Source organism: Bos grunniens, chromosome 20, assembly GCF_055505025.1.
Source record: "Bos grunniens cultivar Pamir isolate PY7600 chromosome 20, Bosgru_T2T1.0, whole genome shotgun sequence".
NCBI lineage: Eukaryota > Metazoa > Chordata > Mammalia > Artiodactyla > Bovidae > Bos > Bos grunniens.
Window position 1 is genome coordinate 22151682 of NC_141184.1, and position 17655 is coordinate 22169336.

The following is a 17655-nucleotide window of genomic DNA, read 5'->3' on the forward strand; positions in this document are numbered from 1 at the left end:
CACTGCAGATGGTGATTGCAGCCATGAAATTAAAAGACACTTGCTCCTTGGAAGAAAAGGCATGATAAACTAGACAGCTTATTAAAAAGCAGAGACATTACTCTACTGACCAAGGGTTCACTTAGTCAAAGCTATGGTTACTAAAGTAGTTATGTATGGATGTGAGAGTTGGACCATCAAAAAATCTGAGCCCCGAAGAATTGATGCTTTTGAATTGTGATGTTGGAGAAGACTCTTGAGAGTCCTTTGGACAGCAAGCAGATCAAAGCAGTCAATCCTAAAAGAACTCAGTCCTGAATATTCATTGGAAGGACTGATACTGAAGCTAAAGCTCCAATACTTTGGCCACCCAATGCAAAAAAACTGACTTATTGGAAAAGACTCTGATTCTGGGAAAGATCAAAGGCAGGAGGAGAAGGGGATGGCAGAGGATGAGATGGTTGGATGGAATCACTGACTTGATGGACATCAGTTTGAGCAGGCTCTGGGAGTTGGTGATGGGCAGGGAAACCTGGAGTGCTGCAGTCCTTGGGGTCACAAAGAGTCGGACATGACTGAGTAACTGAACTAAACTGACGGTATCTTTTGTCTTACTCTTAATTTGTCTTTCTGCCCCTTGAGCAGAAGCAAGGTTAGGTTCCACAGGCCATGGTATTAATCACTCTCTTTCCACACCTCTCTCCCTGTATCTTACCTTTCACCTGGTACCTTAGGGAACTTGTAGACATGTGGATAGATTTAGCTTAATTTACCATTATTTGATTTTCAACCGACAGCATTCTGGCTACCATTTTTACAATTTGAACTGCTCTTGCAAAATTGATAATAATCTTTGTATTACTGATTTCCACGTATTCACATATTTCATCATTATATACTGTATGACATTTATCATTCTATGTTCTTCTTGAACTATTTTCTTCCCTTACTGTCTTTGACCATGTCTGTTACTTACCAGTTCTCTATTTCTTTTGCTACTCATTTTATTCTCTTGCCAGATAACTGTGATGTCTAGTTCTTTACATAAACAGATTTTAAAATCTTTATTAAAATAATTATAGAACCTTTTCTGTCATGAATTTATCATTTGAAAAAAAAACAAAAAACTTTGAGCCATAAATCTCCAATGCAAGAAAAAGTTTAAAGGAAATAAAATGAAAGTTTTTGGCTTGACTTTTGTTCTTCCTTTGATATCTGCTGTTTACTAATCAGCCAACTAATATCACTGAGCATCTGTTTCTCATCTGACTAATTAGAAACTAAAATATAATATAAGGTGATGAAATTAAGATAAGAATGTGCAGTACCAATAGAAAGATGCCTATAAATCATTTTAAATAATCACTGTCCTAATATTTATTTTGTCCTAAATATGTTACTTCTAAGAATGAAAGTATATAAGCACTGAGTTTTATTTAAACAATGGCATATTCTATGAATTGCTATTTCTAATTTTTTTGGGAGGCTATTCATGAAACTACATTTCTGTGCTTCACTTTAATAGCTCAATTTCTTCTTTTGAAATTTCCCCATTTACCCAAAGAAATTTACTTAAAGAGATTTCATCCATTTTATGAAATAATTAGGTTTGAATGGATTATTGTTGAACATTTATGAAATAAACTTAAACTAAACCCCAGATATTGTCTTGAAGACATTTAAAGTTTATAGCAGGATATTGGGTATTTTATGCTCACAAATTTATTTTTATATGCAGTGTTATCTGTACAATGTGACTTCATTTTAAGAGTGACTCCTTTTTAATTCTTCAATATGAGATGAACACATTCATGCCATAATCAAGTATTATAAAGACAAATCAACAACAATGGAAAATGATACATAAAATTTAGTTTCTATATTTTATATGCAAAGTACATATAATAAGAACCACTCAATCAGATCTAATGATTTCTAAAGAAGTCTCTATATTTTGGACATTTAGTTATCAGTTTATATTTTTGATTAATAGTTTCTTTAATCAAGAAAAGTTTCTATAATATAACATTATAGTACAAAAGAAAGTAAAAGTGTTAGTTGCTCAGTCGTGTCTGACTTTTTGTGACCCAGTGGACTATAGCCCGCTAGTCTCCTCTGTCCATGAAATATCCTTCTTCCTCTGTCCTGCAAGGATACTGGAGTGGATGTCCATTCTCTTCTCCAGAGGATCGTCCCAAGCCAGGGATTGAAACCATGTCTCCTGCATTGCAGGCAAATTGTTTATTGTCTGAGCCATCAGGATTATACATGCATATATTCTATTATACTTAGTTCTCACTGTGTTGATTAGTTACTTGATTCACATATGTTTTTGTGTGCATATATGCATTTATGGGCTTCCTAGGTGGTACAAATGGTCAAGAAGTCACCTGACAATGCAGGACACATAAGAGAAGGGGGCTGGATTCCTGGGTCAGAAAGATCCCCTGGAGGAGGGCACAGTAACCCACTCCAATACTCTCGCCTGGAGAATCCCTTGGATGAGGGAGCCTGGTGGGCTGTAGTCCATAGAGTCATAAAGAGTGGGACATGATTGACATATGCAAGCATGCATATGTATGTATATATATATGTGTATGTGTAAATCAATTGTAAATACTAGTTTAATTCCTTACATATTTAGACATACATAAAAAATATATACTTTCTATATTTTTGATTTATAATAGAAATGTATAAAATACAATTTTCCCTGTATTATGAAATTACATATAATGTTTAAGACAAACAGAGCACTTTAAATATTGAAGTAATGGGTACTTTGAATTCACTGTTGTACATTCCATGGAATATATAAAATGCATTTTGATATGAAATATAATTTTTATGAAATATATTTTCTTATTGTCAGTCAATACTTGCCTTCTACTTTGAAAGTCAAATACTATTGATGAGGGAACATTTTGCTATTTGTCTCTTTTGGGGTTCTCCCAGAAGCTTATCATGTTGATTTGTAAAATATTTCTTCCTAGTTGTTTCAAGGGTTATCCCTCTGCATGTACCTGTTCTCCATCTTGGATCTTATTAAACCTTACTTAATCTATCAATCAAAATCTCTTCCCCCGACCCTCTCCTTTCGTTAAACATTTTTCAGTAACTCTCTTAAGCATAGTTAGAGTAGTTTATTTCTAACAAAATGCTTCACAGAACTTTACCTCCTGCACAGTCATATTTTTAAGGGAAGAAAGAATCATGAAATATATTAAGGCAAATACTGAATCTCAAGATTGGCTGTGCTGTCATTACATTCTCTAATTAATGTACTGAACAAGTCTACAAGCCCTAGCAGAATAGAAAGTGCAGTAGGTGTGAAACTTTCCTACTATCATAGTAAATAACAGCAATTGTAGCATTTTTGTGTAAAATTTCAAATTTCATCGATTAAATATTAATGCTTATGATGATTAATAAGGAATAAATTTTCAACGTGTAACTGAACTAGTGCACTACATAAATATGAATGTACAAATGGCTACAGAAATTAATGAATATTTCAATACTTAAACAGTTTCAAGGAAAAAAAAAACCAGCTGTGCCAGTTATCATCAATTGAGTAGGTAATTTGTAATTAATTATAGACACATATGGCCAATGCTACTCATGCACAGAACAAGCATTTCTCAGGTAATAAAGGAGGCAAATGTTAAATTATCTGTAACTATTAAACACTATTCTCATTGCCATTTTGTAAATTAGTTTGACAATAATTTACTCCACACTTTATATATTAATTACATTGCAAAAGGAATAGTTTTGATTTGGGTAGAATAAAGCACATTTGCATCAAGAAAAAAAATGATTTTCTTTTGATTCCCATGTTAATACTTGAGAAATAGTTCCATGATGAAAACTTTTCCAATGGTTTTCCACTCTACTAAAATGTTGAACTAGGTAAGAGATAAATGATAATATCCAGGTCAAATTATTTAGTTTCTGCAGTTGTGAATCATGTTTTAACTATGTGTATATATTTTATTTATCTTCACTTGGGAAAAAAAACAACTTTTTTCATGGACTGTGTATTTTGATTATCTAGTACCATCCTTGATGTATCATGCTTATTCTCCTGAATTTATTCTCCTGTTACCTTTGCTAACAATGTAGACACTTTGGCTTCACTGTCATATAAAATCATTTCTCAAGAAATGCAAAACTATCTTATTATCTCTGAGCTATATGAGTGTATTTGGTGATGATTTGGTATATCTGTCCTTCTCAACGTATTAATTTAATTATCTCATATATTTAAATGAATTCTTATATGCTTATGGCTCAGAACCAAAACCATAAATGTTCAAATGCTTCAAGTCTCTCTGGGTAAAGCAAATATTTTGAACTTACTTACTTAAACTGATATTATGTATTATTTATTTTAAATGTATGTACTGTTTACTTCTTTATAAACAATAAAAAATCTTCTAACAGGAACTCTGCTTTGTGCTTAAAATTGTTTTAACTTTTGTTTATAACTTCATTTTCAATTTTGTTTCTACAAAGACCTGTGAATGTTTAAAAGTTTGATTTGCCTTCATTTTTCCTTGAATACTTGCATTATCTGACTGTTGGAAAGAGTGTTAATTATAATTATAATTCTTATCACTGATATGTGGCATAATTGCCACTTGGTATAGTATAAAATACATTGGCCACCTGATGAGAACTGATTCATTGGAAAAGACCCTGATGCTGGGAAAGATTGAAGGCAGGAGGAGAAGGGGACGATAGAGGATGAGATGTTTGGATGGCCTCACGGACTCGATGGACATGAGTTTGAGCAAGTTCTGAGAGCTGGTGATAAGACTGGGAGGCCTGGGGTGCTGCAGTCCATGGGGTCACAAAGAGTCAGACATGACTGAGTGACTGAACTAAACTGAAAGTATAAAAACAAACATTACATATTTTTCTTTTATACTGTTACAAAATAAAACAATATCAATGTGTGTACAAAAATTATTAGGTATCAGATGGTATAACTAGTTGCTACTTGGATGATGTTATTTCCAACTTCCCCCTTGAAAATCCACATATCATTTGAGATCTTCCAATTCCAATATTGAAAATAAACAGCGAGTAGAATTGCTTGCAAGGAACAGTGTTATTTAGCAAGAAGAAAAAAAAAACATGATATACATTAGAAACCTTGATCTACATTTAAAAAGAGAGGAGCATCAGAGAAAGATTGGTTGGTAGTTATGGCCATGTATGTGACCCCATGGACTGTAGCCTGCCAGGCTCCTATGTCCATGGGATTTTCCAGGCAAGAATACTGGAGTGGGTTGCCATTTCCTCCTCCGCTGTATCTTCCCAACGCAGGGATAGAACCCATGTTTCTTGCATTGCAGATGGATTCTTTACCAACTGAGCCACCAAGGAAGCTCATAGAGAAGGACTGTTGTTAAAATAAAAATTTTTATTTTCCTTAAATCAACTGATTTAATATATGTTTGTTCAAAATTATAACAACAATGTACTTGATTGTATACATCATACATGTATATGTGTGTGTATGTGTGTGTGTGTGTGTGTAAGTGAAATGAATGACAGTGAAAGATTGCTTTATCATGATAGGGTATTAGTATTACCTGTGAATGAGAATAGTGTTATTTTAAACTGGACTTGGATTAAATTTAAATGTATATTGTAAACTTGAAGGCAACCTAAAAAAGTAGGATAAGAGTGCAATATGCTAAAACTGAAGATAAAATGGAATCTTGCAAGATGCTCATTTAAAACCATAAAAGAGAAACAGTGGAGACAAAAGTTGAACCAAAAAACAAAAGTACCTATATTAATTTCAGACACAGGGTACAGTATGTATAATAATTAGGTGGAACTGCTCTGCATGGGAGACTTAATTGTCCTTTTTATACATATATTTATTAAATCATTTAGTTATATAATTATAGACTTATGGATATTTATTTTATTCCTTTGCTTATAAATCAATACCTTTTCATTGGAGAAGATTCTTGAGAGTCCCTTGGACTGCAAGAAGATCAAACAAGTCAATCCTAAAGGAAATCAACTGTGAATATTCATTGGAAGGACTGATGTTGTAGCTGAAGCTCCAATACTTTGGCCTCCTGATGGAAGAACTAATTCATTGGAAAAGATCCTGATGCTGGGAAAGATTAAGGGCAGGAGGAGAAGGAGATGACAGAGGATGAGATGGTTGGATGGAATAAATGACTCGATGGACATGAGTTCAGCAAGCTCTGGGAGATGGTGAAGGACAGGGAGCACTGGTGTGCTGCAGTCCATGGGGTTACAAAGACACAACTGAGAGACTGAACAACAAGCATTTCATTTATTTTTGTTACTCAAATTGTTCTAGCTTTGACTTTTCCGAGTTTGTTCAGTTTGTTCTGTTCCTTTGAGATTGTTTGGTTGTTTCAGAGCAACTTGTTACTCTGATCCTAAACAATGTTCTAGACTTATCTTGTATATTTCCTGTCCCATTGTTAGAATCTTTCATTTGTCCATGGAATCCTGCTTCTTTTTACAGCAGAATGATATTACACATCAAGAACTAAGTTTAAGTTTGCTCCTGCTCCTGGGATGTTTTTGTTCCAGGCCTTCTTGGCAGATAGAGAAATGTAATACATGCATGTATATTAACCTTACCATGCACATATGTAATATTTCTGTATGTAGTTATCTGTATCTATATTAAGGTAGACAGGAGTTCACACTGCTCTTTTCTTCTCTCTTTTCTTATCTGTAAACTCCCACTCAAGCTGTTAAAAACTTGGCTCCCACACTGCCCACTATCCATTCCCATAATTGTTCAGTTCTAGTATACATTATAGCAGCATCAGCATTTTTAACCTATACTCCTTATGATATAACATTATTACTTATATACAGTTTCGCTAGTCTTTTAATGTCCCCTTATTTGCAAAGTTACTCAGGTCAGCAACTTTTTCCTCACCCACATCACTGAGGTCGTTTTATATGTTTGTAATTTTTTTTTTTTAAGTCACAGTCTGCTTTATCCTGGAATTTTTGCAAACTCTCAAATGACTTTTTACAATTATATATTAAATTTCACTCTTTGTACTGTAAAATGTTTCGGAAAAATGCAGTGCTACATACAAGGAATTAAAGCATATAGAACAGTTCCACTACTCTTAAAAAATAAATCCCCTAAGTTCACCTATTGAATCTTCTCTCCTTCCCTCCCTCAAACCCCTACTAACCACTGATCTTTTTGCCATCTTTGTACTTTGTCTTTTCCAGAATGCCATGTTACTGGGATCATGGAGTATGCAACCTTTTCACACTCTTTTTTGTAATTCAGCAATATGCAGTAAGGTTTACCTATGACCTTTCCTGTGGATTGATAGTTCATTTTTAAACTATTGTAAAATATAGCTAACATAATCTCATTTTAACTATTTGTAAGTATATAATTCAGTGGCATTAAATACATTCACACTGTGGTATAATCATCACATCTGTGTGGCTCTCTCTATCATCATTATTTTTTTGCTACATTTCAAATCATCCATAATTCCTAACCTGACTACCTTATTTAATACTGCATCCAATTATCACGTCTTTCATACCAAAATCACTTTTGAAACACTGCTTTTTTCTTCTATCCTTTCCATTTGCTGGTTTTTCTTTTTGTTCACTGTGGCTGTTCCCTGCTAAATGTAAGGTCAATGAATGTAAAGATTGTTGTTTTGCTTGATGACACATACAAGATCTTGAAAGAATAGCTGGAACATAGTAGCTGGAACATAGTAGAGTGCATGCTCTCACTCTCTCTCACTATATATATATATATATATATATATATATATATATATATGTATGTATGTCTGTGGGTGTGGGTGTATTAATAAATAATTGGAAGAATAAATACAAGGATCTCTGAGTCAACAGGACAAAGATTCATTTTAAGTATGTTTGGGGTGGGAGCTGGCATTAGATCTGGGGACCAATTAGATGTCACTGTTTTCTTTTTTATTCTCATTTCTATCCCCGAGTGAATTTTTACAGAAAATGGCTTTAAATTCATGAGAAAAAAGGATGGGCTGGCCACTCTAGCTATCCCTCATGGTTCTAAAAAGCACCCCGTGACTCTCACCATTGTGAAGCTCAGAGTTCTCACAGCTTCTTTAAGGAGTGTTCTGCTAATTTCTGGAGTCATCTCCTAAACTTGTTAGGTTGAGAGCTTTTATGCTTAATTGTTCATCAATCAGTTTCCATTCTTTTTCTCTTTCTATTTCTAAGAAATTTGTCCGACATTTTGCACACTTATAGCATACTACTATTTCTTTCTTTTAGATGTTTTTCTTGCTTAGTATTGATGTACTATTAATTCAAGCTGGAGAGTATATACACTCATGTAATCATAAATGTCACATGAACCTGAAGACACTGAAACTTAATTTTTTAAGTGTTAAACAAACCTAAAAGCTCACAGAGCATTGTGCATAGTCCCCCAAAGTAATAAGATTCACAAGTATTGTAAGAACATAAAACTACTATGAATAAGAAAATAAGCATTAACATATGTGTAATACATTAACAAATGTGTACTGTTAAAAAAATCTGTAGAAATTTGAAGATTTAATAAATACGTAGAAACAATGTGTGTGGATGTGTGCACATAATCCAATCAAATAAATTCTCATTGTGAGGTGATATTCATATATTTTGACATAAGAAGTGATGTTATATAAAAGCAGTTATAAAACCAATTGAATTTACTATTCCTGTGGACACAAAATTGAGACTACATTAACTAAAATAATGAGATTAAGAACTGAAAAAATTTAACTTGTATATGTCTATTTCGGGCTTCCCTGGTGGCTCAGTGGTAAGGAATCTTCTGCCTGCCAGTGCAGGAGACATGACCTCTGGGTTGGAAAGATCACCTGAAGAAGAAAATGGCAACCCACTCCAGTATTCTTGCCTGGAGAATCCCATGGATAGAGGAGCCTGGTGGGCTGCAGTCCATGAGTTGCAGAGTCAGACACGACTGAGTTACTGAGCACACATAAGTTGGTTTAACCACAAAGTTAGCCAAACAGGATACATGCCTAAGAGACTGAGACTATAATAATCATAGGGAGATAGCCAGCTACTAAGGTCTTATGTCCTTTAATTGAAGAAGAACTAACAAGATCTTTGAGTAAAGGAAGAATCCACTGAGCCATAAGCATGAGAATGTTCCAAATATTTCTTTAGTAGCAAAGATGGAATAATGACATTCTGTGTGATATACCAAGACAGGAGGTTTTACTACCCACACAATTTCTGGAAATAACTAAAAATAAACCTAAGCATGAAAATTTATTAAAAAAAAAAGAGAGTGCAATAAAAAAATAAAGGTAAAATAAGATGGTGGAATATATCTCAAAATTTAAGGAAGGATTAAACATAAATAATAGTGTAAATAAAATGTATGCTGATAAATTCAAGAGTTTAAAGATGTGGACAAATAATAAAAATACAAAAAAAAAAATAGAGTAAGCAGGGAGGTTTAAAGAAGGATAGAGAAATTTATGGTTTATATCTTGTTAGAAGAAAAATAGAAATGTGTTCTGTGCTTTGAAAGTGGGTTCCCAGGTGGCTCAGTGGTAAAGAACCTGCCTGCCAATGTAGGAGACCTAAGAGACATGGGTTTGATTCCTGGGTCAGAAAGATCCTCTAGAGGAGGGCATGGCAATGCACTCCAGTGTTCTTTCCTGGAGAACCCCATGGATAGAAGAGCCTGGCAGATTATGGTAAATAGGGTTGCAAAGAGTGAGACACAACTGAAGTGACTCAGCATGCATTCATGCTTCATAAGAGAATTATAAACTATGCAGGCAAAATTTTACTATGAGCACTAAAAGAAGACAGTTAAAATGCAGGCAAAATGCAGACAAAAAATGAAAAAGGGTAATGGTCAAAAGAGGTAAAATAATTGTTGAGATTGTGTATTGTTTTAAACCAATTTGTGCTGGACTATTTAATTAACTGAATTATTTCTTTAAAACAATATTTCATTGGATGATATGCATAGCTAGTAATTTGGTACTACTTTTTTCTTTTTCTGTTTTGTAAATGGTACAAAAAATGCAGAAAGAAAAATGATACTATTTGCAATTTATAATTAAAAAGCCTTGCCATTTGTCAGGAAATTGGGCTGTGTATGAAAGCACTATCTTATATCTCATGGGAAGGTTCTCGGATTATCTCTAGAGATACAAGGAAGTCTGCTATTGACCCTTGACCAAGGTAAGGATGAAATAGGCTGCTAGTGATTTATAATGGGCTATCTGAAGTTTGAAACTTCCCTGGAGGTACTCTGAGGCAAGATTATCTTTATTGTTTTTGAGATATACAGATAGCCAAAGTCATCCTTAACCTGTATCTGAATTTGCAGCTCCCACAAGTATTTTTCTGCTTCTGTTGTTACCTTCCTTTATTTTTTTTGTAAGCACAGCAACCAACAAGTTAACATTCCTCTGCTTAACACCCTCCAGCAACTTTCTATCTCATTGAGGAAAAGGAGCTCTTTACAAGAGCCTAAAGCTTCCCAGGTGGGGCAGTGGTAAAGAATCCTCTTGCCAATGCAGGAGACAAATGATATTGGTTCTATCCCTGAGTGGGGAAGATTCCCTGGAGTAGGAAATGGCAATGGGCTCCAGGATTCCTGCCTGGAAAATTCCATGGACAGAGGATCCTGGTGGGCTACAGTCCATGGGGTCACAAAGAGTCTGACATGATAAAGCCTGCTTCCCTCCCCACCCCCCGCCAAAACACACACAGGAAAGTCCTATGAAATCTGCCTCCAGTTAGCTCTGGCATTTCAATTCCTCCTACAGGTCTTCTAGTTACACTGGCTTCATCAGTTCTAGAACAATACACTATGCCTCATTTCAAGGTTTGTAAACAAGCTATTTCCTCAGCCTAGAATGTTCTTCCCCCAGACAAAAAACAAGACTCACTCCTTTTCCTTCATGTCCTTACTCACTTTTTGCAAATAAAGTCATTATGGCCACTAGATTTAAAATAACAATTACATCACCTCTGACAACACATCTTTTGTCCTGTTTTCATTTTCTCCATAACATCACCACTGTGTAGCTTAACAAATATTTATTTAACTTATTTATTTTTTCTTCTCCAGGTAAATAGAAATTTAGTCCCTTTTGTTTCCTGCTGTATCCTCTAGGTTTAGAACAGTGTCTTGTACACTGTAAGAGTGTAAGATAGCGTTGATTTATAGCTGGAATATCTCTGGGATCTCCTGACTACATGGCTTTAACTCTTGGCTAAGATATTGTTCCAAATAGGAAATGGAGTACGTCAAGACTGTATATTGTCACTCTGCTTATTTAACTTATATGCAGAGTACATCATGAGGAATGCTGGGCTGGAAGAAGCACAAGCTGTTATCAAGATTGCCAGGAGAAATATCAATAACCTCAGATATGCAAATGACACCACCCTTATAGCAGAAAGTGAAGAACTAAAGAGCCTCTTGATGAAAGTGAAAGAAGAGGGTGAAAAAGTTGGCTTAAAGCTCAACATTCAGAAAACAAAGATCATGGCATCTGATCCCATCACTTCATGGGAAATAGATGGGGAAACTGGAAACAATGGCTGACTTTATTTTTCTGGGCTCCAAAATCACTGCAGATGGTGATTGCAGCCATGAAATTAAAAGACACTTACTCCTTGGAAGGAAAATTATGACCAACCTAGACAGCATATTAAAAAGCAGAGACATTACTTTGTCAACAAAAATCCATCTAGTCAAGGGTATGGTTTTTCCAGTGGTCATATATGGAAGTGAGAATTAGACTATAAAGAAAGCTAAGCGCTGAAGAATTGATGCTTTTGAACTGTGGTGTTGGAGAAGACTTTTGAAAGTCCCTTGGACTGCAAGGAGATCCAACCAGTCCATTCTAAAGGAGATCAGTCCTGGGTGTTCATTGGAAGGACTGATGCTGAGGCTGAAATTCCAATACTTTGGCCACCTGACACGAAGAGCTGACTCATTTGAAAAGACCCTGATCCTGGGAAAGATTGAGGGAAGAAGGAGAAGGAGATAACAGAGGATGAGATGGTTGGATGGCATCACTGACTCGATGGACATGGGTTTGGGTAGACTTCAGCAGCTGGTGATGGACATGGAGGCCTGGCGTGCTGCAGTTCATGGGGTCGCAAAGAGTCGGACACGACTGAGTGACTGAACTGAACTGAACTGAAGATAAGAATGATGGTCTTTATGCATGCTGCTTAAAGTCTGAAACACCCTGGGAAAGTATGTTTACTATGGTTTTCAACTAGTGACCTAGAAAAACTAGCTTCACCAACTCACATGATCACAGGGGCTTAAACCCCCCTACTGGGAACTTCTTTACTGAGACTTCCCAAAGTCAAAAGTTTTTGTGTAGATCTCAATGGTCAGTGTCAGAATAAGAACACTTGGAACGTGTTATTGGATTATTTCTGAGACCCACCAAATTTGACTACATCCTCTTTCTCTTTCTTCTTTACCATTAAAAAAAAAAAAAAACCTTACTAATATGTTTTTTGGAGTCTTGTATTTTCAAATATCCAGTCTCCTGAAAGTTTCATGGAGATACTTCGTGTTTCTTGAGTAAATGAATGACCAATGATAGTCCATTCAGTCATACTTCATGAATATTGACTCAAATATTCCACAGCAGAATCATTAAAAAATATGGGTTAATTAGGATTAAGTAATCATTTTATGTGTGCCTCAAATTCCTTTGAATAATATTACTTTGTAATAATTTACTTATTTATTTTTAAATATAAATTTATTTATTTTAATTGGAGGCTAATTACTTTACAATATTATATTGGTTTTTCCATACATCAACATGAATCTGCCAATAATAATTTAAAATTGTTGTCAAATTAGCATAGAAAAAAGGATATCATAAAGACTTGACTTCTTTTATTCTGAAGCAGCTCAATTAACCTTAAGTCATTGGACCCATTGCAGATCTTTCCCTTTAGATGGGAGAAACCAAGAACAACCAGAAGTGAGAGGGTTTAATATGAGAAGAAATGTTTTCTACTGCTGCACCTTGTATTAACTATCCCTTAAGGCTCATTTCCTACAATATATCTGTTCTAGGTTCTTAGAGCAAATGACAAAAGGAAGGACACCTGTTATGGAGCTCAAAAATACACAGTATTTTTTTCTATTTTTTTCTTTCTTGTCTTAAAATTCCAATGAATAGTAACCTACACCTTTCTGTCAAATTTCTTCTCATTTTGTCCTAGATTTTTGTACTATAAACTGAAAGTATATTGATTTTTCTTTGTGGGATTTTTTGATGTTTGTTGGTATCCGTGTTGGAAAATAACATGTTGTATGCCCCACTCTCTAAAGTATTCAATATCTAGCTCCTGGGCTCAAACTGGCCAACTGTATAAGTCAGTTACCCTGCTTTTCTTTCCTCCTGTTTGGACTCCTTGTTGCTTAGTTGCTAAATTGTGCCTTACTTTTTGCTACTCTATGGACTGTAGCCCATCAGGCTCCCCTGTCCATGGGATTTACCAGGCAAGAATACTAGAGTGGTTTGCTATTTCCTTCTCCAGGGTTTCTTTCCCAATCAGGGCTCAAATCCATGTCTCCTGCATTGGCAGGCAGATTCTTTACTGCTGAGCCACTAGGAAATCCTGTCCGAACTCAATTCTTAGTATATTTACATTCATTTCCTTTTTTGTAAGATTGTTATTATGTCCTTTTTTCTTTGTCTGTCTAAATTTCTACTTATATAAAATTGAAAACATAATATTTTTATAACATTCACAACTTAAACCTTTGTCTTATTAAGAATATTGAATATATTTGAAAATCATGCCCCAAATTAATTATGTTATTCTGTATTTACCGAGATATACACTTAAATTTTTAACATTAAAAATGTCTATTTTCATTAATAACTTTAAATTTTATAATGCTAAATTTTTAATAAGCCCAAATGCATAGTTTTTATTCAGGAAACATAAGGTTTTACGTGGTTGCTTAGAAGTTTTCATTTATTTGTTTCAAATATTATATTATTAGTTTCTTTGGGAAATTTTATATAGGTGTGTATGTATATATACATATATATATAAGTGAGTGTGTGTATATATATATATATATATATATATATATATACATATCTCCATTTTTACTTTCCTTATGCTTGATTTTCTTAAGCCATGTTTGGATGAGAAAATGAAGCACACATTGTGGCTTCCATAGCATTTAGTTGTCCAAAGTCAAAATTATTCCTGAAGGTTTCATATGTTGTCTCCATGTAGGAGACCTAAGTCTCATCTGGAAGTTCTCTGTTCATACACTGCTGAAGCCTTGCCTGAAGGATTTTCAGCATCACCTTCGTACCATGTGAGATGAGTGCAACTGTACAGAAGTTTGAACACTCTTTGGCATTTCCTTTCTTAGAGACTGGAATGAAAACTGACATTTTCCAGTCCTGTGGCCACTGTTGAGTTTTCCAAATTTGCTGGCATATTGAGTGCAGCACTTTAACAGCATCAACTTTTAGGATTAGAAATAGCTCAGCTGAAATTCTGTCACCTCCAGATTTGTTCATAGTAATACTTCCTAGCTTCCCTGGTGGCTCAGTTGGTAAAGGATCCGCCTGCAGTACAGAAGACCTGGGTTTGATCCCTGGGTTGGGAAGATCCCCTAGAGAAGGGAATGGCTACCCACTCCAGTATTCTGGCCTGGAGAATTCCATGGATCATATAGTCCATGGGGAGGCAGAGTCAGACACAACTGAGCAGCTTTCACTTCACTTCACAATACTTCCTAAGGTCCACTGGACTTCACACTCCAGGATGTCTGACTCTAGGTGACTGACCCCAGCATCATGATTATCTGGGTCATTAAGACCTTTCTTGTAGGACATCTTCTCTTCTGGTGTCATTAATTTTGCCTTTTCAAAGTTCATGGGGTTCTCTAGGCAAGAATACCCGAGCGGGTTGCCATTTTCCCTTCCAGTGAATGACATTTTGTCAGAACGAGTTTGTTAGGCAGATTCTTGTTGCCTATTAGTGAGGCAGGAACCCCAAGTTACTGGATTTCACATAAGAATATTATTTCTTAAATAAAGAACAGACTGGACTAGAACATAACACAGTAAAACAGAATGTAATGGAACTGAGTCCAACAGAAGATAAAATACCATAGAGGATTACTCAGATCCTTTTTAAGAACTGCCCAAATTGCAACAAATTTTGCAGGAAAGTGAGAGACCTGGAAAGTAGAGACAGTAAATTAGATGATGTAACAAATTGGTCCACTGATATTTCACATTTTATGTTTAAGATATTTATGAATAAGATCATCTTAGACTCTCTAGCTCTGTAATATCCACCAGATAAGTGCAGGTGCATGTGTGAGCCTAGGTGATATTGATGGAACACATTTCCAAACAATTCATAGGCATTTGAAAAATAATAAAATCAAATATGAGCAGATATTACTTATGGTGCTAAATGTACTTTGTAGAAAAAAATGTACATATATATCTGGAGCCTCATTGAGCTGTTTTATTCATTTTGTTTTCAAGCAGACTAAAGGTTAAAGTCCTAGTTCATATAAAGTGGGCATGGTAAATATTGTTAAGAATAATATTCTTTCAAAATATCAATGATTTTTTTCTTATAGCATAATCTAATTTGATGATGTATAATTAGGTATTATGGTCAAGTTTAGTTAATTGGAGAACTAAAATGCAAAAATTTATTTGTATAGGAGGCAATTAAAAATTAATAGCAACTCAAATTTTGAAAAGTAAATAGTTTATATTGAAATATTATTTCTTGAGTATTTCAGTATTCTCTGTTGGAAATAACATTTTTTGATAGAAAAGTAAAATATAAGAGTGACTTTAACTTGAAATTGTGTTATTCTAACTTATCATCAGTACTGTTCTCTTCACAATGTTGCAGCAATATTAAGAATCTATAGCAACAAGGGCAATTACTTTTAAGCTTTTCTTTCTATGGAAAGTGTTTTTTTTTTTTTCTGTATTAAACATGATGGAAAATATCATATTTTTCTCCATGTTGCTTTAAATTTAGCCTGTTAAATATTCTGAAAATACCAGATGGGAACATGACAGAACTCCGGCACCAGCTGGAAGGAACTTACATTGGCCAAATTTGAGACAATGTAAACATGAAAAAAAATGATATTAATGGATTATAACACATTGAATTAAAAGTTAAAAAATGAATCTTTGTGGAATCAAATAATTATATGTTATTCTTTAAAAATTTTTGAACAAATCTTATTTCAGAATATTAGATCTCCAAGTCTGGACATACAGGTACTATGTCAGATTAAACAGTCCTGTCAGCAATGCACTCTGTCTGGGTCTCTTTTATTTACACATTATCTGTTACCTACATTGAAAATCTGACTAGTTTATAAAGCCAATACAATGAATATCTTTTGGAATAATGGAAAACAGCAGTCAAAAACACTCAAAAAGTATTTAATGCCTATTCTAAATATGTTACTTGTATGCAGCCAATGAAAATTATCAATAAACTCCAATGGGAAAATTAGTGAGTATATATAGACTCACTAATAGTAAATTAGTGAGTATATAAAGACAAACTGCTGGGTTCAATATGCAATGCACCTATGTATCAACATGTGAACTTGGGAATTGACTTCACATTTCAGATGAAAATATGATTGCTTTTAATGAATGAAAAAGATCTTTGATCTATACACATTTCAAAATTCAGAGGAGGGCTTTAGTATGGGATAAATTCTAATTAATCTCTCAACAGTGAAACTAACCTAATAAATAAATAATGATCCTTGTATGTACTGGAAACCATGTAAAAGTCTTCACACATTTAATGTATTTAATCTTGATCCTCAGGTCTACGTAATATCAGTTAAGACTGTTTGAGTTGAAAGTGAAAGAGAAGCAATATAAGCCCATCAGTTTTATTTGATGACTTACTGGGGCCAAAATAATATGCATAATGACAAACTTCAAGTCTTAACTACTATGAAAATGTTCTAAATGTGATAGATTCCTCATATGATGACTGTGGGTTTCCTCTACCTCATGGGACAGCCAAGGACTAGTGGTGCCATTCTAAATGTGAATTGTGAAACAAATTGCTTTATAGTTTTTGAGAACTTTTCAAAAGGCTGTATGGCAATTCTTAAAATTAACTCATAATTTCTCTACATCATGTATATGTAAGATTCATTAGATTTGGGTTACTGAAAGTGGAACTTCTCTCTCTCTTTTTTGTTCTTTTTTTGTTTAACACAATGAATGTGAGAGTGTCTGATTCCTCTGGATGTTGCCAGCTGCCAGCCTGGAAAATCAATGTGATAACTAAAATTGTAAAATGCAGGCTTTAATTTCTTTCATATGGTATGCTGAGCAAGACATTCAACCATGACAAAACCCACCTGTCCCTAAATGGTTTAGCAGGACATTAATCATTCTTTCATTGTGTAAGGATTTAAGTACATATACTTAAATAGACTCTTTATTCATACTTAAAGTTGAAAACTCATGAAGAAGAATTTTTCACAATGATGATCAATGTATATATGAACAGGAACAATCAATTTCCTCCGTCTGAAGATATATGGTGAATTAAAAGCTCCTAAAG